Genomic DNA, 22,075 nt, shown 5'->3' with positions numbered 1-22,075 from the left:
CGTGAGCACCAGGACCAGCCAAGTCAGGTCTAGAAGTCCAGCATTAGCCTGAGACCAGCCTGCCTGAAGCCCACCTGTAATCTTTTTTTTTACATTTTATTAGGGGCTCATACAACTCTTATCACAATCCATATATATACATACATCAATTGTATAAAGCACATCCGTACATTCTTTGCCCTAATCATTTTCAAAGCATTTGCTATCCACCTAAGCCCTTTGCATCAGGTCCTCTTTTTTTTTTCCCCTCCCTCCGCCGACCTGTAATCTTAAACTGGAAGGCTTCATTCTCCTTCCTTTGACTACTGCCCCCCTCACCCCTGCCATAAATAATGTTTTGTTTTCTCGATACCCAATAGCCTCTGCCTCTCAGAGATTCCAACTGGTCTCTGGGCGGAGCACCTGAAACAATGCTTAAGGGAACACGAGGGCAGTGCCAGCGTCTTTAAAAGCATGTTGTGACGCACACATTCAGTAATTACTGCTGTTGTCGTCGGAACAACCATGCACAGGACATTCCAAATAATGCCCTAGCTCTAAAGCCGCAATCTCGCCCCCTCCCCCACCTTACTTTGGAAAGTAACTTTTCAGCTAAACACACATTGACCTATCCGTAGAGGAGAGAGAGATGGGCCAGGGAAACACTTCACTGTGGGGATCCTCAGAGCCCCAGCCAAACCAGAAAAGGGACTCCAGGAGGAGCTACCATGCACAACACTCTCTCTCTCTCTCTCTCTCTCTCTCTAGATGCTGTTCAGGTTTTTAAGGGAGCCGTGGCGGCATGCTGGGCTGCCGACTGCAAGGTTAGCAGTCTGAAATCACTAGGCGCTCCGAGGCTTTCTACTCCTCTAAAGAGTCAGTCTTGGAAAGCCACGGGGCGCTCCGAGGCTTTCTACTCCTCTAAAGAGTCAGTCTTGGAAAGCCACGGGGGGCAGCTCTGCCTGTCCTGTCGGGTCACTGAGTCAGAGTTGACTCGATGGCAGTGAGTTCGGTAGGGTTTGGGGCTCCCGTTTACAGCTTCACAGTCCATCGGAGCCAGGGGACTTCTGCTTTCTGTCATCAGAAGTGACCGAACCAACGTGTGACGAGCCCTCTGCCTGGGATCCCTGGGATCCCTCCCGGCTACTCACAGCAGGGACCGCCAGCCCCGAGGCTGGGTGGCCACATACTTGCTCTGCAGCTTCCCTTTTGAAAAGACAGGAAAGAATATCATGCCCGTACCAGATAGCGCCACACGAACCTCCTCTCGTCACCCTGCTCCTGGTCGGAAGCGGCTGTCTCTCAAAGGGCTTGCTGTCGGTCTGCGCTGGAGGAAGCTTGACCGCCGCACGTACACACTGTTGTGAAATGTTTATTACTCTGAAACCTTGATTCTTTGGGGTTGGGGTGCACAGGCCACCCACCTGACTGTGACTTCACTCTGCTGTCCGTAGGTGGCAGGATGCTGATCTTCTAAAAGCCCTCTCCCCACCCAGCTCCCCCTCTCGGTGAGGTGTGCATCCTGCCCCTCATCAGCTCAAGTAGACGCTCCTTTGCGGTGGTCTCGTTTGGGGCCCGGCTGTTCTGACAGTGAAAACTGATGGGTGTCGATTTGAACAGAACAGGATGGCCTTAGGTAAGAAGATGAAATTACCCTGATCCGCATCGGCTTGTTATCATCTCTATTCAAGAGCTCTTCTATTCAGTGCGTGATCGTGTGATTATTTAAGGAAACAATGCACAATATCTCAAAGTTAATGGTGCTGAGTCATCCACAGCACCACCATTTACACAAACGCCTTTCCTTCCTTGTTTAAAAATGTTGGTATTATTAGTCTGCTGAGGCTCAGAGAGGAAAAGTAGTGTCATTTTTTGTTGTTTTTCCAAAAATACCGCACACCGACTTTAGGCTAACACTGTTCTCTGTTCACTGCTTTTCCACTCTAGTGTAGCCAACATTTCCATACGCTGCCGTTGTGTTCCATGGAGTCAATTCTGACTCAGAGGAATCCTATAGACCTAGTGGGACTGGTCCCATAGAGTTTCAAGGCTGTAAATCTTTAAGGAGGAGCCCTGGTGGCAGAGTGGATTAAGAGCTGGGTTGCTCGCTGCAGGGTCAGCAGTTCAAACCCTTCAGTCGCTCTGGGGGAGAAAGATGAGAATGCCTACTCTCATCAAGAGTTACAGCCTCGGAGACCCACAGGGACAGTTCTGCTCAGTCCTAAAGGGTCACTATGGGCCGGAACTGACCGGATGGCAGGAACGCAAACCTTGGCGGGAGCAGGGTTTTTCCCTGCACAGAGCAGTTGGTGGGTTCACACTGCTGGCATTTCAGTTAGCAGTCGGGTAATGAATCATGTGCCAGCAGGATTTCTACGTAAGCAACTCAGCTCTGGGTGAGCCACCGAGTCAATCCCAACTAGTTACCTACAAATCCCTCAAGTGTACCCCAACAGAAATGTATCCAAGAACAAAGTAGCTCACAATCTTTTTTTTAAAATCATTTTATTGGGGCTCATAAAACTCTTATCACAATCCACGCATCAATTGAATCATGTTTGTACATATGTTGCCCTCATTCTTTTCTAGACATTTACTTTTTTTAATTGTTTTATTAGGGGCTCATACAACTCTTATCACAGTCCATACACAAATCAATTGTGTAAAGCACATTTGTACATTTATTGCCCTCATCATGCTCAAAACATTTGCTCTCCACTTAAGCCCCTGGCATCCGGCCCTCATTTTTACCCCTCCCTCCCCACTCCCCCCTCCCTCATGAACTCTTGATAATTTATAAATTATTATTTTGTCATATCTTGACCTGTCAGACGTCTCCCTTCACCCACTTTTCTGTTGTCCGTCACCCAGGGAGATCCTTGTAATCGGTTCCCCCTTTCCAACCCACTCTCCCTCTACCCTCCCAGTATCGCCACTCACACCACTGGTCCTGAAGGGATAATCCGCCCTGGATTCCCTGTGCTTCCAGCTCCTATCTGTACCAGTGTCCATCCTCTGGTCTAGCCAGACTTGCAAGGTAGAATTTGGATCATGACGGTGGGGGTCGGGGGGAGGAGGAAGCATTTAGGAACTAGAGGAAGGCTGACAATCTAAAGATACAAAGGACTGCTACGAATCCAGAAGAAGAAACCCCATCACCCAAAAGCATACACCCAGAAAGATCATCAAGAGATGAAAATACAGCCAAGCTTCCGCCCTTGTTAGCAGTCCAAAGGGTAAACTGCTACAACACCAAACCAAAAAACAATCACACTGCTGACTCAAGCCAAAAAACAATCACACTGCCACTCGAAGCAACCTCCTCCCCACCCTACAGAGCAGGGTAGAACCAACTGCCCTGGTGAGTTTCCAAGACTGTAATTCTTTACTGAAGTAGAAAGAAAGCCCTGTCTTTCTCCTGTAGATTGGCTGTTGGTTTTGAACTGCTGACCTCTCGGTTAACAGCCTGGCGTGTCACCACTATGCAACCAGGGCTCCTTAGCGTCAAGCTCGGTAGTCACCAAAAAGGCCAATCAGAACAATATTCCTTTTCGGCCTATCAGCTAAGCAGTGTTAGGAACACTGAGGCGGCAGAGTGCTGGCAAAAGTTTGAGAGCAGGCGCACTCTCAAAACACTGATCTAGAAATGGACATTAGTAAACTGTTCTGGAAGCCACGTTGTGTGTGCCTGCCCCGTGGCCCAGCAATCCCACCACTAGGAACGTATGGTGGGGAAATCGTTGGAGAAGGATCTACCTGTGAAAGCTAGACTCAACCTACATGTCTCTATCATAGATCGGTCCCTAGACTTATTTGGCCTACAGCCTCCTCTTGGGGGGTGGGGGACTCAACACCCCCACCCAGCAATTAAGCCCAGAATCCAGGATCAAGTATAGGTATCTGCATTTGCAGCTTCCAGAGCCGTTCCAGTGCCTTCACCCACTTGGGGAAACATTGGTCTATATAAAGAACTTGGTGGAATACATTATGGTATGTTCATGGCTATCAAAAATAACAATGTAAATCTACATTCAGTCACATGGAGTCTCAATACATGAAATGAAACAAGATGACTTACGTCACAGTTGTCGAGTGTGGGAGTCTATTTGCATAGACAGACCAGAGTGGCTACCTCTGGGTGGCCGCAGCCTTCATCTTGTTTTCTTTTTCCCTCTGAATTATACGTTCTGGGCTCAGACTGTGTTTATAATCAGGAAGGGAAGAGACTGCGCAGTGAGCAGATTCGTGGCTGCCTGGGGCTTAGCCAGGTGATAGGTACAGGACTTCTCTTGGACCTGATTAAAATGTCCTAAACGTGATTTGGGTAATTCTACTGTGACAGTACTGCACACCACTGAACTCTATACTTTAAATAGGTGAGTTGTATAGTATGTGCACTGTATTTCAATAAAGTTGCTATCAAAAATATAATTTACTTATTTCAGGAACTGTCAAGGGCCAGAGATGTCAAAGGAGAAATCAATCCATGGGAGCCGAGCTGGGACCGGGATTGCAGCAGCGCACTACCCGTCTGTGGGCACAAGCAATAAAAAAACAGCCACCAGGTTCTTGGAGACATGGCCAGTCAGTCTGGTCCCTCTCTCCCAGGGGACTCCGGGCCACCCCAGCCTGTGGGGCTGGCAGCCAAGTGTCCCCAAACACAGCTCTTACATGCCTCTGAAGTGTAAACAAGCCTCTTCCTGAGGGCCCTTCGGGTCGGCTGACACTCACTCAGCTCAGCACTGCACTCCAAGGAGGCCCGTCTTGCACTGGGGGACGGTGGGGAGAGACACATGCATTTCCAGCTCTATCCTCCTGGCGACACGCTGGGACTGGAGTGACACTGGCTGTGCCCAATCTCTAGGCAGTTGTGGAATGGGTGCAGGTGCATGCCTCTACTCACAAGGCTGCTAACTGAAAGGTTGGAGGTTCGAGTCCACCCAGAGGTACCCCAGAAGAAAGGCCTAGTGACTGAGCTATTTCCCTCCGAAACTGGGCCACTGAAAACCCCCAGAGCACAGCTCCAGCTCCGAGTTGGGACACAGAGCACCGGCGATGGTGGGTTTGTGTTCTCTCACAAGGTCAGGTAAAGGCAGGCTTTTCCAGGACATAGGACACATTACACATGGCTGTCACATAGGAGCCCTGGTGGTGTCGTGGTGACACACTGGGCTGCGATCTGCACCAGGAGCTCCATGGGGCTTTCTACTCCTGTCAGCAGTTAAGAGTCTGGGAAACCTATTGGGGAGGTGGGAGGGGGAGCGGGGTGGGGGGGGCGGTCATGATGAGTCAGCATTGTCTGGATGGAGCTGAGTTTGTTTGGGTTGTTTGTTTGTTTCATGTCAGGCCCTGGCTTAGGTGTGAAGCACACCATAATCCCTGTCCTCAGCGACCTCAGTCTGGTGGGCCCAAGGCTTCTCCTGCTCTTCCTGTGGCAGCTCAGAGAGAACTGAGGGGTGGTGTTGGGAGACAGTCTGGCCTGCTTTCCAGTGGTGACTTTGGGGCCAAGGGTCCAGTCAGGGATGGCCACGAAGGTCCTGCAGGACCCCAGCATCTGCCCTGCCCCCAAGGGCAGCCTCTCCTGCCATTGCTAGTGTATGAGGGCCCAGGAGAAAGGGTTGCTACAAAGCCATAGAGACCGTCACTTATTAAAGACATCACAATGGGAAGTCATTGTTTCTCAAGGATCCACTGTCTGGGTGTAGGCACTTCTGAGGGTGGCGCTCCCACCTCTCTAGCCCTTCCTGGAAGGAGTCTGCACCCTTCCGCTTCCTCCACGTCAGGAAGGTGGAGTCTGGGCCTCCTAGGAGCACCCAAATCTTGTTCCTTCTCAATGTTTCAATGTCTTTTGAGTTTGGGGAGCCAGAGAAGTCTGAGGGGGAAAGATCAGGACTGTGGGGTGGATGGGGTATAGAGAGTATTCCCTAGGTGTGTGTGTGTGTGTGTGTGTGTGTGTGTGTGTGTGTGTGTGTGTGTGTGTGTTTTTCCTGGAAACGATGGGAGGGGGGAGGGGGCCTGCAAAATCAGATACCTACACTTTGTCTTGGATTCTGGATGAAAGTACCAACATTTTTTATTGCCAGAGGAGCACTAGGCCACCTAAGTTTGGGAGCCTATAGTGTAAGGTGCCCCAACAAAATTCTGGTAAGACAGCCCTTGCTACCCTCAAAGAATAAGCAATGCATTGTTATGATGGGGGTGGGGGTGGTGTGTGTAGGAGGGCGGATTCTTCATGGTAACATTCCTGGCCTTTTCTCACAGATTCAGTTTTCCATGTTCTTAAAAACACTTCTTCATGATAAGCCTCCGTGACTGTCTCAGGTTCTTTGAGAAAATCTATCAGGATGATCCCTTAGGAATCCCAGGAAAAAAGTCTCCTCCCTAACCCCTGTGCTGAGCTTGGCACCATGAATGTAACTGGCCCAGCAGGTCTCCTCCACAGAAGCCTATTTCTGAGCGAACCTTATTCTGAGACGAAGACAGGTGTGTGCTGGGAGAACCGGTCTGCAGCCTTCCAGGGATCAGAGACATGCTTGTGTCTGGTTCCTGTGGAATAAACCCACGCATGGGGAAGCTGAGGCCCAAGTAGAGGCGCTTTTTGGTCTATCCTTGTATTGCCCTCCCCTCACCCCGCACACTACCGGCCTTCCAGATTCCAGCCCTCTTTCTGCCTCTTGATGTCTAAGGGGCTTCATCTGCACCTAGCAACTTTTCAGTTTTTCAACAGTGCCATCTGTGGGCAGGGTTGGCAGAGGGAGGACCAACTTTCCTCCAAGGGCTCCCAGGTGCCAGGGGAAAAAAAAAGATGGGGAGACAGAAAATAAGTTACCCAAGGCCACAAAGCCAGGGGCAGAGGTGGGATGACCACTCTGGCATTGTGACTTGAACTACGTGATGCCGAAGTTCAAGTTCTCTCGACCACTCCACACCACACTGTCTCTCTGTGCACGGAAGGGCTCTGATCACATTTCTTCTCCATGTTTAAAAACCAGTGTTTCTCCCACAGTTTGAATTTCCTCGCCATGCACCACACAGGCAGGCCGGCGTGGGGTTCAGGGAGGCAGAGCTGCACCCCAACCGAGAAATGCATCTCCAGCACAGACCCACAAACTGCCTCTTGCAGCATCGGGAAGGCCAGCCACACTCACGCTGCCTCGGCATCACACCTCCAGCTCCCACCCGTCCTCATCCCTCTGTGTCAATCCAGCAGGCATCCTGCCTCCTGGACGAGTGCAAAACTCCAGCCTCCTCCCCACATCACTCACCTGTCCCAGGTGCTCTGGTACCTCAAAGGCCAGCATCACAGCCAACACTTTCTGTGCCGTCACAGTAACCAATGTTTCAGCGTTTCCTCCTTACTGTCTGCCGGGACCCCCTTCTTACTACTCCCCATGTGTCACCTCGTGCAATTCTCACCACAACCCTAAGAGGAGGAAGCGTTAGCCTCCCACCTGACCCACACAACTGAGGCCCAGAGAGCTTCAGGAATTTACCCCAGCCGGCAAGGTGCCTCCACGAGTTAAGACTCGGGATTAGAATCCAAAACTCTGACCACCACCCACCTTCACCACGTCAGCCGCTTTCCTTGTGATGATAGGATCACCCTGGGCCAACTTCCGGTTTCCGCTTCGTCGTGACAACTTACTGAGCAGTCACAGTACTCACGCTGGAAGTGGAAAGATGGCGCTCGGGGAGATGCCTCACAGGTGGAAGGTGATACTGGAGAGCCAGATATCTGATCAAGGTCTGATGTCCAAAATACGCACAGCACGCCTCCAAGTACACAATAATAAAACAAGCAACTGATTACATACGAGCACCGGACATAGATGTTTCTTCAGAGCAGACACCTAGATGGCCAATAGGCACATGAAAGATGCTGCAAGTCTCGAATCATCAGGAAATGCAAATCAAGCCACAAGGAGATACCTCCTTCACTCCAACTAGGAGGGCTACTAGCAGGGGGAAAAAGGAAAATCGTACAATTATTGACAAAGGCTGGGGGGCATTAGAAGCTCATCCACTGCTGCTGGGAAAGTAAAATGGTGCAGCTCCCCCAGAAACGTTTGACCATTCCCGCCAATAGTTAAACATTGAATTATCATATGATCCAGCAATTCCACTCCTCAGTCTATACCCCAAAGGCTTAAAGGCAGGTACCCCAATAGATCTGTAGGCCAAAATATTCATTGCCCCTTATTCACAATAGCCAAAAGGCTACTTTTTAACCTTTATGGATACACATAAGATATTCCACATAGACAACAGACTTGGCCATAAAGACAAATGATGTCCTGATACTTGCTATCACGTGGATGAACCTCGCAAACATTCTGCAGGATCAGCACGTAGCATAAGCCTCCGTGACTTCACCCTGACTGGAGCAGAGGGATGCGAATGGCCCGGTTATCAGACAGGGAGTATTACAGAAACGATTATAGTCGATTAAAGTATAACATCTGATTTGAATGGTTAAGATGTGCATCTGATTTGATGCCCTTTTCAACATATCTAAAAGTTTTAGCAGTTGAAAAACGGGAGGGGGTGCGAGAAGGGAAATAACACGTGAACGCAGCCTCCGGTGAATAGCTCAGGCTACAGGCTTATCCTCCGGAGTGCACTGGAAAGTGGATTATGGCAGATGTAGTTAGTTTAAAATCTAACACCTGACCATTTCATCTCCCTCTGGACCCACTTTAAAGTTGTTCTAGTTTTTAATATTTTCTGTTTTCTTTCCAACTGAGATTTTCCTCTATTTTATTCTGTTGTTGTTGTTAACTTTTGTGACTCTCTGTTTTGTATTTCTGTAGGTTTTCCGGTAGATGAAATCCAGGGTGGGTGACTGTACAGAGACAGTAACTGGATGAATAGGTCCTTGGGGGGTTGACAGAGGAGGTTGCGGGGAAATGGAGAACAACTAACAAGCGGAACAAGAAAAAAGAAAACAGTCTAAAATTGATTGTGGTCATGATTTTACAATACTACTTGATAGGACTGAATGACTGAATTGTATGATACTTGGCTTATGTTCCAATAAACCTGTTTGTAAAAAACCACCAACCAAATTCTGCTAAGTGAAATAAGTCAGACAGAAAGGACAAATATTGTAGGAGTCTACACATTGGAACACTCAGAGTACACAAATACAGAGAGAGCAACGCTCATTAGTGGTGCCCAGGCACTGAGGGCAGGGAAGGAGGAGACTCAATATTGAAGGTGCACTCGGGGTACTGAGTTGGTTTCGGAGCCCTGGTGGTGTCAGGGTTAGCTCGCTGGGCTGCTCACTGCAAGGTCAGCGATTCAAAGCCACTAGCTGCTTCTCTGGGGGAAGACAGGGCTTTCTACTCCCATAACCAGTTAGTCTGGGAAATTCACGGGGGCACTTCCGGCCTGTCCTACAGGGTCACCAGGATCTGGCATCAACTTGATGGCAGTGACCTTTGTTTTGTTTTCTGAGTTTCTGTTTAAAGAAGCTCTGGAGGCGCTGTGGATTAAGCCGTAGGCTGCAAGGTCAGCCCTTTGAACCCACCAGTCTTTCTGCAGAAGGACAAGGCCGTCTGTTCCTGGGAAGAGTCCCGGCTCGGGGAGCCCTCAGGGAATGTTCTGCTTGCCCCACAGCATCCCTGGAGCAGGAATCAAGGGACTGTCATGGGTTTGTAAGTTTCTCTTTAAGGTGACAAAAGGCTCTTGGAAACAGATTGTGGTTCATGGCTAACCAACAGTGAATGTAATTAACGTCACTTACATTGGACACTTAAAATTAAAGTAGCAATGCACGACGGAACTTAGCCCAACTCCCAACTAGATCCAGGATGGGGACCTACCCCACCTATGCAGAGGGCACCCAAGAAAATTGTCGGAAAATGAAATGTTGAAGAGCGGACCCTTCACTAAACCCTGCAGCTCTGCTCAGGCAAACCTCTGCCGCACTGTTGTCCTGCTCTCTGTCCGGAGGGCCCCACCCTTGCTCAGGATGACACATCCTGGAATCCAGGCAACCTGCCCCAGTCTGCGGCTCTCGGCGGCCAGAAACCACCAGGTGACACATCGGGAAGAGCATGGGGCTGCGAGTCAGGAAGCCCGACTCCGGGCTTGGTTTCCGCTTCCTCATCCACACCCGCTCCCCTGAGCTCCAAGGGGGCACGCCTTCTGGGTCTCAGAGAGCAACTCTAACAAGGCTGCTCAAATTTAGCAACCCCCCCCTCCAAAAAAAAAAGGCAGGTGGCTGGGCGGGAGATCAAACTTTACAGGAAGAATAAAGGAATCTCATTCATCCAACATGAAGCATCTCATCTAGCATGGAAACTCACTGAATGTGAGGCCAGACTAGTAAGAAAACCCCTACGTGAGCACGTGTGTGCGCGCGCATGGAGGCTCTCCCTGTGCCTCTGTTTAAAGTGGGTCCTTTCACGTGCTCTCTCACTCACCTATCACTCAGTAAAGCACACCCAAGGAAGCTGAGACTCAACAATGAACCCCCTTCTCCACCGCAAGCAGGGAGTCAACAGAGAGCTACAGCTGGCCCAGGTCCCTGTGACTGCAAAGGCCAAGCTGCTGTCCCCACCCGAGGACACCTGGGCAGGAAAATGGAGATTGACCTGTCAGAAGCGGCAGAGTCTTATAAGGATGCCCTGGCACCAGCAGGGAGGGCACAATGGAGACAGGCTCTGAGTCCTGGAAGGCCTGCAATGGTCCAGGAGGCCTGACCCACAGTAGGGACTGTGGGCACAGACAGGACGGGGGGACTGGGCGTGCGGGGACAGGGTCATCCCCACTGCGAGTCGGGACAGGATAGGCTGGTTTGGGGGAAGAACAGGAAGTCAGCAGGCAGCAGCACCTCTTCCCTCTTCGTGGTTCTAGGAAGCAGGGTCACCAGGAAACCCCGTCATCAGGGCGCCAGCTCTGGTTCCACTGAAAGGGGAACCAAAGAGCTGACAACAGGGGAGGAGAGGATGAGCAAGAAGATCGGGGACAGGCCTGCACCGTCCTCATCCCTCTCCCAGCAAGTGGGAGCTCCTGCTTGCCTCTTCTCTCAGGGACCCAGAGACTTGACACGGGAGCCAGGTGAGGCCAGGAGCTTGTACAGCCAGGGCGTGTCTCGGCCTCCCCAACAAGGGACAGAAAGCCCAACTCAAAGCATCTGAAGGTAGATGTGCTCAGTGTCTCCTTTCTTGCATCTGTCTGCTCTGCCCTCACCCAGCAAATCTCAAAGCTGGATTCTCTCTCCTTATGGACCCAAGACGGCTGCCACAGCTCCAGGTATCGTGCCAACTCTACCAGGACAGAAGAAAGGCTATTTCGTCCTGAATCTCTCTCTCTCTTTCTCTCTGAGAGAGAGAAAACCCTTTCCCAACCACCCCATCCCCCTACCCCCGCTGCAAACTCCCCCTCACATCTCACTGGCCTGAGATGTGTGCCAATGTCTAAACGCAGAAGCACCAGACTCCATAGGAGCAGCCCTGGGGCTGGGACTCACCTCTCCTCCTGAAGCCCACTGAGAGTGGACTTCTGAAGAAGGGCAACATTCCATCAGCAAGGAACAGGGCTGTGGGCTGCTGGGTAAGCAAACGGCAGTGCCTGCCACCCCCTCCTCAGGCACCCCCTCCTCGTCAGCCCCTTACCTCCCACGTCCGCCACTCACCAGCATCTTCCGAAAAGGCCCACATCCCCACCCTCCTGTGCTCTATTTTCGGCCTCAGGAAGTAACTGTCCTGGGAGAGAGGAAACTTGCTGTGGGCTATTATGGGAAGGTCTCTAAGCCACTGCTTGCTGTTCTAGATCAGGAGGTTTGGGGGGGGGGGGTCCCCTGGGGACAGTAGGGACAATTCCAGTGAGAACCCTGAAGCACTTTTTAAACTACAAGCTTTACCTTTCTGCCTGGGCAAATGCTTCTCTTGGGCCTTCACGGAAAAAAACAGCCCTTTCTTCCCTGATCCAACTATTCTCCATCCTGGGCAGTGCTGTAGGGTACCAAAGAGACCCCAGTCTCAAACATAATTTAAGGAGAACATTTATGAAGGCTTGACCAGGACAAGACATGGACATATCATCCGTTTGAGGGAGGCCATTCATGGACAGTTATGACGGCGTCCCAGGATTCAGTGGGGCGCTAGTTACCGAAGGCACTACACAAAGGAAACCATCACGCATAGGTGATTGGTGACAGATCAATACATCAGTTACAGGTAGGCCCTCGGAAGCGGGAATAGGACCATGATTGGGACACGTACATTATGTCAGACAAAAGAGCTTACAAGACTGGTTCGGGGCCTTCAGACCAAGATGGTCAGGGCATGACAGACAGGGCCTGACTCTTGACTATGGACCCCCTGCAAAGTGATTTCCTCCAATGACACACCTGGGCAAGCCCCTAAGAGACACTGCCCCTGGTAGGACTGGCTGGAACAGGGTGGAGGTAATCCAATTTCCAGTGCACTCTGCCAAAGGCCAAGATTATCTACAGCCTAGGTTAATTATCAGAAGGAATTCAATGGAGACCCAGAGGATGGATTTGGGATCTCACTGTTATCCATATACCTTTCTACAAAGGGGAACCAAAACCAAACTCACTGCCACTGAGTTAAACAATGATTCATAGTGGCCCTCTAGGGCAGGGTAGGGCTGCCCTTGTACCTCTTAACAGGAGTAGAAAACTTCATCTTTCTCCTGAGGAGCAACTGGTGGTTTCAAACCACAAACCTTACAGATCGCAGCCCAACTCATAACCACTATGCCACCAGGGCTCCTCTGTAAACGAGGTGATCAAGTTGAGCTTTAAATCAGTAGCCTGGCCCACTTGAGACACTTATGGAAACCATGCCTGTCTGGTCAATGCCTGTCTGGTCCAGGGGTGTCTCTTCAAAGAGCTGTGTTGAAATGCTAACTTCTGGACCTGGGAGCTTGACCCTATTTGGAAACAGAGTCTTTGAAGACACTGCCAGTTAGGTTAACATCATGGCATACTGCATGCATGCAGCAGGGCGGGCTCTAGTCCTACACGACTGACTGGTGTTTTCACCTGAGACTGTAGGCAGAGAGGCAGGAGGCGGCCGGGGAGCACACAGCAACCCAATCATCACCAGAAGCTGAAGACAAGCCTGGGAGCAGACAGTCCCTCAGGGAGCCTGCACAGAACCAGCACAGCCAAGCCTGCGTTCACCTTCCCCGCCCCCAGCTCTGGATGTTCATCTCTTTATCCTAAGTGGGTGATGTGGAAAGTGTATGGAGGGAAGGGTCTCCATTGAACTTATCCGCCTGTCTGTGTTCCCCCTCCCATGAGGATGGGGAATAGAATTCTGCCCCTATTTGGGAATTTACTCTTACTTACTCTAATCGGGGGTCTTACCCACTTGCCCTACACACTGTTTTACTTGACACCTTAAAGAAAAACACACACATTTCTTTTTGATACTTTCAGGCTGTCTTCCAATTTACAGAACAGAAAACGGAAGCTAGAGAAGCTAGGGGACTCTTGCAAGACGGCAAAAGGAATGAGGGCATGGCACTCGAGTCTTTAGGCTGAGTGTCGGAAGCACACACAGCGCCTGGCTGGCAACCTCGTCACTTACTTGCTGTGTGGCCCTGGGGAGGGGAGGTGGCTTTGGTGGTCTCAGTTTCCTCGTGTGTACTAGTACCTGCTTCGTACGGTTATCACGAGGGGTCACAGGAGCAGTGCTGAGAGCAGTGCTTGGCAGGCACTGACATGTAGCAAATGTTAGTCTTTAGTGCTGATGCCAAGTCCAGCGGGTTTCCCATTAACCATGGTCAGTGCTCCTACCCCCACCCACCAGATCACTCCGGACAATAAGCATGACTGGGCCAAAGGACAGGCCACCAACGAGATCATGAGAACCAAGCCCAGAGCAGCAGGCTCTGGGGACAGCAGGTCAGTGACCAGGAAGGGAAGCCAGTGTATAAATTCCATCCAGTATCAGCCCGCCTTCCTGTGTGGGACCCAGGGGACTGCCCAGCAGGACATCACCCAGGATGGGAGCTCAGTTCTCCACAGCCCAATGACTGCCCACACACCAGAGTCTCTTCTTAGTTTACACATGCTTTGGAAACCCCAGACGCCACTGTTCTGTCCCTTAAGCCCAGCACCCTGGTGGTTAGGCGGGGCCCAGTAATCCCCCAAAGCAAGTGTCATTGGAAGGTGTGCTGTCCCTCTGGCCTGACAGACAAGAATGGCCCTGACCCATGAAGGCTTCCTCCGTGTTCTCCTCGCACACTGTCATCAGTGTCCCATACCCTGGGGAGGGACCATCGGGACCAAGCCACTGCTCTTTTACACAGGTCAAGGCTCTGAGGCTCCAGGTATGATGTGACTGCTACTCAATGTGAAGTAACTAGTCGATGTCAGTTCTTTGGCTAGAACTCAGCACATCAGAGCTTGGGCCCCGACTAGTTTGCTTCGTCTTAGGAGGGAAGTCTTTTGTACCAACTGCTGCCTCCTCTAACCAGATCAACTGCTTCTCTCCTCCTTCCTTCACAAGCATTCAGTCTTCTCTGTACCCAGTAAGGAAGTAGCCCTGGTAGTACAGTGGTTACTCATTGGGCTGCTAACTGCAAGTTCAGCAGTTCAAAACCACCAGCCCCTCTGAGGGCGAGTGATGGGGCTTTCTAATCCTATAAAGAGCTACAGTCTCCAACACTCATGAAGTTTGATCATGTCCCGGAGGGTCACTAGGAGTCAGCACCAACTCAATGGAAGGGAGTTTGTTTTGTTTTGTTTGTTTAGTACCAGGCATGGGATACAACTATCCAGGTAGGTAACATACCCAACTAGTAACCAAAAGGCTGGCAGTTCACGGAAGAAAGGCCTGGCGATTTCCTGCCACAAATTCAGCTCTTGGGAGTCCTAGAGATCATAGTTCTAGCCTTGATCCACACTGGGCCGCCTGGACTCAGACTCGACTTTACTCGACGGCACCAGGCACAGTGCTGGGGTGACCGAAGCGAGGGAACAAGGCCCTGGGGGACAGCTCTCGACCAGCCCTGCTCACGTCCCCAGGCTGCCAGCAGCACCCTGACTCCCAGGGGTGCTCATGAGTGAGCGAGTGCTGCGGTCTGAGCCACAGTCTTGAAAGGCTCATGTTTGGAGATGGGCTGGATTTCTTTTCCAAAGGGCAATGATTACATTTTGGGAAGGGAGATGGGAGGCAAATATCTTCTTTCTTCTCCTGGCCTGGAATAAGACAGTCAAAGAGAAGGCCAAGTGGGCTAGTTTCAATTAAGACAACAAGGCCTATCCACAAAGCTGGACAAGCCATGGACCAAAACCTCCTCTAAAAAGACCTCTCTGCAGACACAGCCACAACGTCCTATCATCCACCTCAGGGTCTGGGAGGGGAAAGAGGGCTCCTGGGAACATGTGAACACCCCCACCCCACCTGGTATGTGTGCAGAGTCTGGCCACACACCACCCACCCGTCAGGCCTGAGCTAACAGGCAAACGAGTCCAGGGCCCAGGAAACCCTCAGCCACCAGGCAAAGCATTCAATCCTTTTACAGACGAGCCTGCCACCCAAGTGAGGTGGCCTCGCCCCTAACCACCAGGCCCCCCAAGCAGAAGACTCTACAGCAGAGGGGAGAATAAGGGCCCTGGGGATTGCCAGCCCAACCTGGAAGCAAGCACAGCCTCAGCATGTTTCAGACAAAGACACCAAGAAGGAAGCAGGCCATCTGATGGAATAAACAAGACAGGCGGAGGCGAACGCCGTCCAAAGGGCATGTCTAGATGCACCATGCACAGCCACGGCCATGAAATACTCATTGGTGAGAAATGCCAAAACTGCAGTCAGGGCAGCAGGGCCAACCTGCCTCCCGCTCCAAGTCTGTTCACTGGAGCTGCTCGCCACATGGTTAACAGTTCAAATCCACCAGCTGCTCCAAGGGAGGATGAGGCTGTCTGCTCCTGTAAAAGACTTCTCAGAAACCCTACAGAGGGTCGTTATTGACAAACTGGGATCAACTGAGTGGCAGTGAGTTTTTTTTTTTTGTTTGGGGTTTTTTTGTGGGGGTGGGTAGGCAGTCTGCTGGGAATCCTATTTCCAGGAAGCACAATTTGGGCTTAACTACTAACCGAAAGGTTGTTATTCAGAACCCACTCACCAGCACCACGGGGGAAAAAAGATCTGGGGATATCTGTTTCCATAAAAATTTCAGAACCAAAACCAAACTCACTGCCACCAAGTCCATGCTGACTCATAATGACCCTATCAGGCACGGTAGAACTGCCCCTGTGGGTTCCCAACACTTTTCAGGAGTAGAAAGCCTCATCGGCCTCCCTCTGAGCAGCTGGTGGTTTCGAACTGTTGGCCTTGCGGTTAGCAGCCCCATGTGTAAGCACTACACCACCATAAAGATGACAGCCAAGAAACCCTATGGAGCAGTTCTACTCTGTAACACATGGGGGCACCAGAAGTCAGTATCAGCTCAAAAGCAACAAGCTTGGGCAGAGGGCAACAGGAGGAGAGACTGTTCCCCCTGCAAGGTGAGGAGCAAACGCATTTCCAAAGAGGAAAGGTGGACGCAGGCTACCACCACTGCAACCTCGCTGGGTGCTTCCCCTCAGTTAATTGGCTGAAGCAGGCTGTGCGAGCAATCACAGAATGAAAGACAAAAGAAGAAAACCCAAAGACTTGAGGCTCTTGGTCCATTCCACTGATTCATGTTCAAGGCCCTACAGCTCAGCTGAGAACAATTACAAAGACGTGATGGGGCATCCTTTATGAGTATGCAGGAAAGGGTAATTGCAGAGGCACAAAAGATACAAATAAATGGCAACAGAGTATCGCTATTGACAGGTGTTTCTACTGCAAAGGGTCATTACATAGACACAAAGATACAGGAAAATAGTATTTTTACTGACAAGTGGCCCCTGGGCGGCACAGCCCTTTGCTCAACTACCAGGGGTTGTTTCAAGTGAGTGGGAGGAGTTGGAACTCATCAAATCGTTATCAGGGAAAATCACCTGCAGAAGAAAGGCCTGGCATCCACTTGCATGAAGATGACAGCCCAGAAAATGCTAGAGAGCAGCTCTACTCTGCAGCCTCACGGGTGGCTTTGAGTTGGAATTGACTCAATGGTCACAGGTTGCAGTGGATCCCTGCAGACAGAGCTCTGAACTAAATTCTTGACTTTGAGGAGGGAAAGGCACTGAGCTTCCCAGATGCCAGGAACAGATGTGGTGAGAACGGGCTTGCTGCTGCATTTCTCCCTGTCCTGCCCACAGGTGACCCACGCTGGCTTGCCCCCTCCTCGCCCCCCCTTGCAGGCTCTTCATGCATGGATGGCATTTTTTGTTCCAAGTTACTCTCCAGTTTCTCCTGTCGGGACTGTCGCTGGAAGGACATAGCTTGCTAGCTTCTGTTTTCCCAACTCTGCACCTTCTCACTTCCTGGCTCTGGGCGGTGGAACAAGAGGAAATGCCAAAAATACTACAAGGCCAGCTAGTCTTTGGCATTTCCCAGGGATGGAAGCTGAAGGGGTGCCAGGGCCACCCCAAAGGGTTCCTTCCCTCTGGCCCGTTGCACGATGGCCGAGTTCCCTCTGCATTGCAGAACACTGGAGGTCCAAGGGCACAGTGCGCTCCTCCGGAGTCGCTGGGACAGGCACCTATTTCCGACAAACAACTGAGACTGTGGCCTTAAGTACCAAGGGCAAGGTTGTGACTTCATAATGCATCGTGCTGTGCTTTCCTTCCTCTCAGAATATGGGGCCGCCCCACCACTGGACCTTCGAATTCTGTTCTCTCCTCATGCCTGGATAGACTTGTCGGGACTATCCGGAGTCACACGGCTCTACCTGACCTTTCTTATGGCCCATGTCCTGCTTCGAGGACAGGGTTGGCTGTAGTTAGTGACACTAGCTGTATCCTTGGAACTGGACAAACAGAAAACGTGTCCAGGCCCAGCCCACTGCCATCTAGCTAAATGTGACTTGGAATGAACTGGTCTCATCTTTCTCCCAAGGACTTGCTGGGTGGGTTTGAACTGCCAACTTGTGGTTTGCAGAACAGCACCTAAGCCATAAGGGTTCCTTACGCCAATCCACAAAGGAGACACTGCTTTCTACTCCAGGAGAGAGTTAGTCTTGAAAACTCACGGGGACAGTTCTACTCCATCCTACAGGGTCGCTAGGAGTCATAACTGACTCGATGGCAGTGAGTTCAGCCAGGGCTTATGCTGTCCAGGTTACAAGATTCCTTCTATTTGCCAAACCTCAGCCTCCTGGGAGGGGTCCTCATCAGGGAAGGCCAGACCTGGGCTGATTTTGGAGATCTGACTTACTGAGGTCAGCCGGCAAGGAGTAGGAAGTTAGGGAATTCCAATTTCCTTCCCCAAATGGTGAGCTTGTGGAAAACGTCTTCTCTCACCCTTACTCACTCACATACTAAAAATGAAAAACTAGCCGTGCAGGGCTCTCAGGAGGAAAGAGTCGGGGCGTTGGGCACACATGAACCAGGATTACTGAAAAGCAGGCTGGGGAACAGCACACATGTGTTCAGACACTGCCCTTTTTTTGGACTTGATATTTTTTTTTCCCCACAAGATGGAACAAAGTTATTCCCCCTGCAATCAGCCACCCATTTTACAATCCAAATCCATTTGAAGGCTGAATCTCCAAAAAGAAGGTATGGAGAGTCTTTAACTCCCTATCTCAAAGTATGCTGTTTGAGACAACTGCCTATCTGGGAAACAGCAGTAATAACTGATAAGAGGGCCCAGGAGAAGGCGGGACCTCCATGGAGGTTAGACGTCAAGGCAGATTTCCCAAGAAACCCACTTCCAGGGCAGACAGATCATAATCTCGTCAAGTCCTCCCCACAGCGGGCTGTGTGTGTGTTTCCTTGGGCACGGCCCTCGCCCCCTCCTTCTCTGAACAGGAGGAGGCTGGGGTGCGGATGACAAATGATCCATTTCTTTCCCAAGTGTTTGCGATGGGCTGTTTCCAGAAGACCAGCGTGCTTCTGCGTGCCAGTGAGGGGCGGGGGGGGGGGGGGGGGGTTGCAAAGAAACTGTGTGGAAGAGATGGTACAGGCCTAGAGACTATCCCCCAAACATGACTCAGCAATCAGCGCCCTTAGGCCACCCCACTGATGGCATCCATTATGCCTGGGCCATCTGACCTGCACCTGGACGCCCGGTGGAGAAAGTTCGCGTTCTTTCAGGCCGGTACCGGTAAATCTGAGGTCAATTTACCCACTTGGCTCTCGGGCTCCCTGGGCTGGGGGCAAAGACCTGATGGCAGGAATCCGTTAAGGGAATGAAAGCCCCATGAACTCTCAGATGTACTATGCCGCCCCAAACTGGGCACCAGCGAGTTGCTCCTTCTTTCCAACTTCACGTCGTTCTGGAAACGCAGCAGGTCCCCCAAATGGTACAAGCCGAACGAACACACCAGCCACTTCTCCAATCTTCCGAGAGCAAACACCTAGCCCCAAGGGGTATCTCTCCCCATTTACTGGAAGCAAGCGCCCTAGGGCCTGCCGGGCAGCGCCGTGCCCGTTCGGGGGTCGGAGACCAAGGGCGGCAGCCCGGCAGGCGCGTCCAGGAACGGCAAGCAACTTTCCTCCAGCGCGCCGGGGAGACAATGCCGCGGCCGGAGCTGTCGGCGCGGGCCGCGGGCCACTCGCGAGGGGGCGGCGGGGGGTGGGCAGAACGGCCCGGCGGTCCCACCCGCCCCACCTCCGGGCCTCGGGGCGGGGGTCTCCGGGCAATCGGCCAGGGTCCCGGCGGAACGCGGGCGCCCAGCCCCGGGCGGCCTCGCCCGGCCCTGCCGAGCCCCTGGGGCGCCCGTCCGCCCCCCCTCGCCAAATCCCCGCTCCCGCGGGCCGAGCGTCCCGCTGGCCTGCAGCCCGAGCCCGCTGAGCGCCCAGGCCGGCGGGCGCCGCACTCACCGGGACCGGCGGGCCGCTGGGCATCAGTCCATGGCGGGCGCCCGCGGCCCCCCGAGCGCACAGAAGACGGCGGCCGTGGACGCCGCGAGGCGCGAGGCGGGAGGCGCGGGGCCGGGGTTCGCGAGCGCAGAGGGGCCGCCCGCGGCGGCGGCGGCGGCGGCGTCCGGGCGCGGGACGGAGCGCGGCGCTGCAGGGGCGGGCGACCATGTGCGAGGGGCGGGGGCCGCAGAGGGCGCGGGCTCCAGGAAATCCGAACGCTTCGGCAGGAAATCGGAATCCTGACTAAGCATTCCCGGCCGGCGACGCGCCGCGGCGGGGGGCGCCCGCCGCCTTAACCCTTGGGCCGCCGGCACGGAGGCGGAGGGCGCGCGGGGCCGGGTGGGGCGCCCTGCCTCCGCCGCGCGCCGCCGCCGCCGCCTCCGTTGGCCTGGGGAAAGGCCTTTGTCAGGCTGGGGGCCCCGGCCTAGGGTGTCCACCCCTCACCCATCTTTCAGGGGATGGACTTGGAATTCCCGCGCCCTTTCCCCAACTTCCAATTAAAAAAGAAAGATACAAAAAGACTTCGTTTGGCAGGCGCCTTTGGGCGTTTATTTTGCCCGCTGCGAGGGGGACCGGGGCTGGGGTCCACAGTGTGCCCTGTAGACTCACTCCCACCTGGGTCGCGGAATCTGACCTTGGTCTTTTTCTAGCTCTGTTAGCTGGGGCAAGTTACCGAACACCCTGAGCTTTAACCTTGAGGTGGAGGAGTGGTCCCCACCTCCCTCGCAGCGTTGATTTAGAACCCAAATATTTAGACTAGGCTTGACACGCGGCCAACACTCAAGATAAACGACAACCCTCATCGCCATGGCCGGCGTTGCCATTGCAAAGAACAAGTAGAGTACGCAGAATTGCAATGGCGGGTGTGTACCCTGGTGGTGGACCGGTTAAGCAGCTCCACACTAACCCCCCAAAGGCCTGCCACTTGAACCCACCAGCGGCTCCCGGGAGAAATGAGACTTCCACACAGTCAGCCCTGGAAACACTAGGGACAGTTCTAGCCCATCTTCTTGGCTTTCATCCCACCAACAACAGGATGGATGTTCGATTTTGCCACTAGGCCTATCTTTGCTTTCTTATACGTCCTGGGACATTAGAACCTCGTTTTCCCCCTATACGCTGGGGTCTTATTTTTCTCCGCAGCAATTGAGAATCAGTTCTGAACAGAAGCAAAGGTTCCTGGCTGCACAGACCCCCCCTCTGCAGGAACTGGAAACCCAGGGAATTGGGGGGTGGGTGTGGGTGTGGGTGTGGGTGTGTTGCTTTTAGCATGAACCAAGACTGTGGAGAGGTTTGCTAAACATTCTGGAGAAGACTCAGAAGGGAAAGCAGAAGTCACTCTCTGCCCAGTGAAGCCTTGACTGAGCAGTCAGTGGGCATGACTCAGTGTGGCTTCCCATGGAAATAAATGCCCTCTCTGGTAAAGGGGCGGGGCTCCACCTGGAGGATACAGCTAGGTGGTTTTGCTGTCTGAGTTTTGGATTCCTTTGAAACCCAAGTGGACTTGGAAGAGGGAACAATGTGTTCTTGAGTGAAAACCAAAACTGGACATGAAGCTTTTGGGAACTGAAAGTCGAGTGTCAAACTCCTTGTGTTAGGCAGGGTTCTCTAGAGAAACGAAACCAGCACGCTTATGATTTCAGAGAGATATATATGCATATACATATATATAGGTTTATACCATGAGAAGGATAATAACAGCTAATTAGTCCACACAGCAGTACAGAAGTTTTAGTTCAACTCACTTCCATGGAACAGTTAATATAGTGGAAGTCCTTCAATTCACATGTGCTGCTGGGTCCACGATCAAGGAGGCAGACAGCAGAGTCCTTCCTGGGGCAAGATAAACAGAGTCTGCTCACAGGTAGCAAGCAGAAGGTGGTTCATGAACAGTCAGTAGCTCAGGAGCTTAGTGAAGCAGGCCCTGATGGGATATCAAATGCAAGCAATGCAAGCAATGCAAGGCGACATGATCCACCAGCCTCAAGCTCAAGCAATGTACGCACCAACTACATTGCAAAGCAAGTCTCCAAGAAACCTCAAGCTGAGGGGACCAGTCCTGCCGCATGACGTCGAAGACAGAGTCCAACGACACCTGGCCCGGCTTCAGAGAAGCTGGACGGTGGGAGTTGGCTGCCCAAACCCGCTCTCGACATG

The 22,075-nt window shown here is 52.3% G+C and overlaps 1 protein-coding gene across 7 annotated transcripts in view; it reads right to left on the bottom strand.

The window, feature by feature from the left end:
* Positions 1-20,142, bottom strand: part of ASAP1 (ArfGAP with SH3 domain, ankyrin repeat and PH domain 1) — a 289,743-nt gene extending 269,601 nt beyond the window's left edge. For 3 of the 7 annotated variants that reach the window (XM_075549257.1, XM_075549254.1, XM_075549258.1), the window contains exon 1: positions 19,880-20,141. The gene's annotated coding sequence lies outside the window, so the exon portion shown is untranslated. Of the gene's footprint in view, positions 1-19,879 lie in introns of all 7 variants that reach the window. The other 4 variants (XM_075549251.1, XM_075549253.1, XM_075549255.1 and 1 more) reach the window with 3 other exon arrangements.
* Positions 20,143-22,075: the final 1,933 nt, after the last annotated feature.

The sequence above is a fragment of the Tenrec ecaudatus genome, chromosome 5, assembly GCF_050624435.1.
Source record: "Tenrec ecaudatus isolate mTenEca1 chromosome 5, mTenEca1.hap1, whole genome shotgun sequence".
Taxonomy (NCBI): Eukaryota; Metazoa; Chordata; class Mammalia; order Afrosoricida; family Tenrecidae; genus Tenrec; species Tenrec ecaudatus.
The sequence above is the reverse complement of the archived record's forward strand: the minus strand, read 5'-3'. Positions and strand labels throughout refer to the sequence as shown.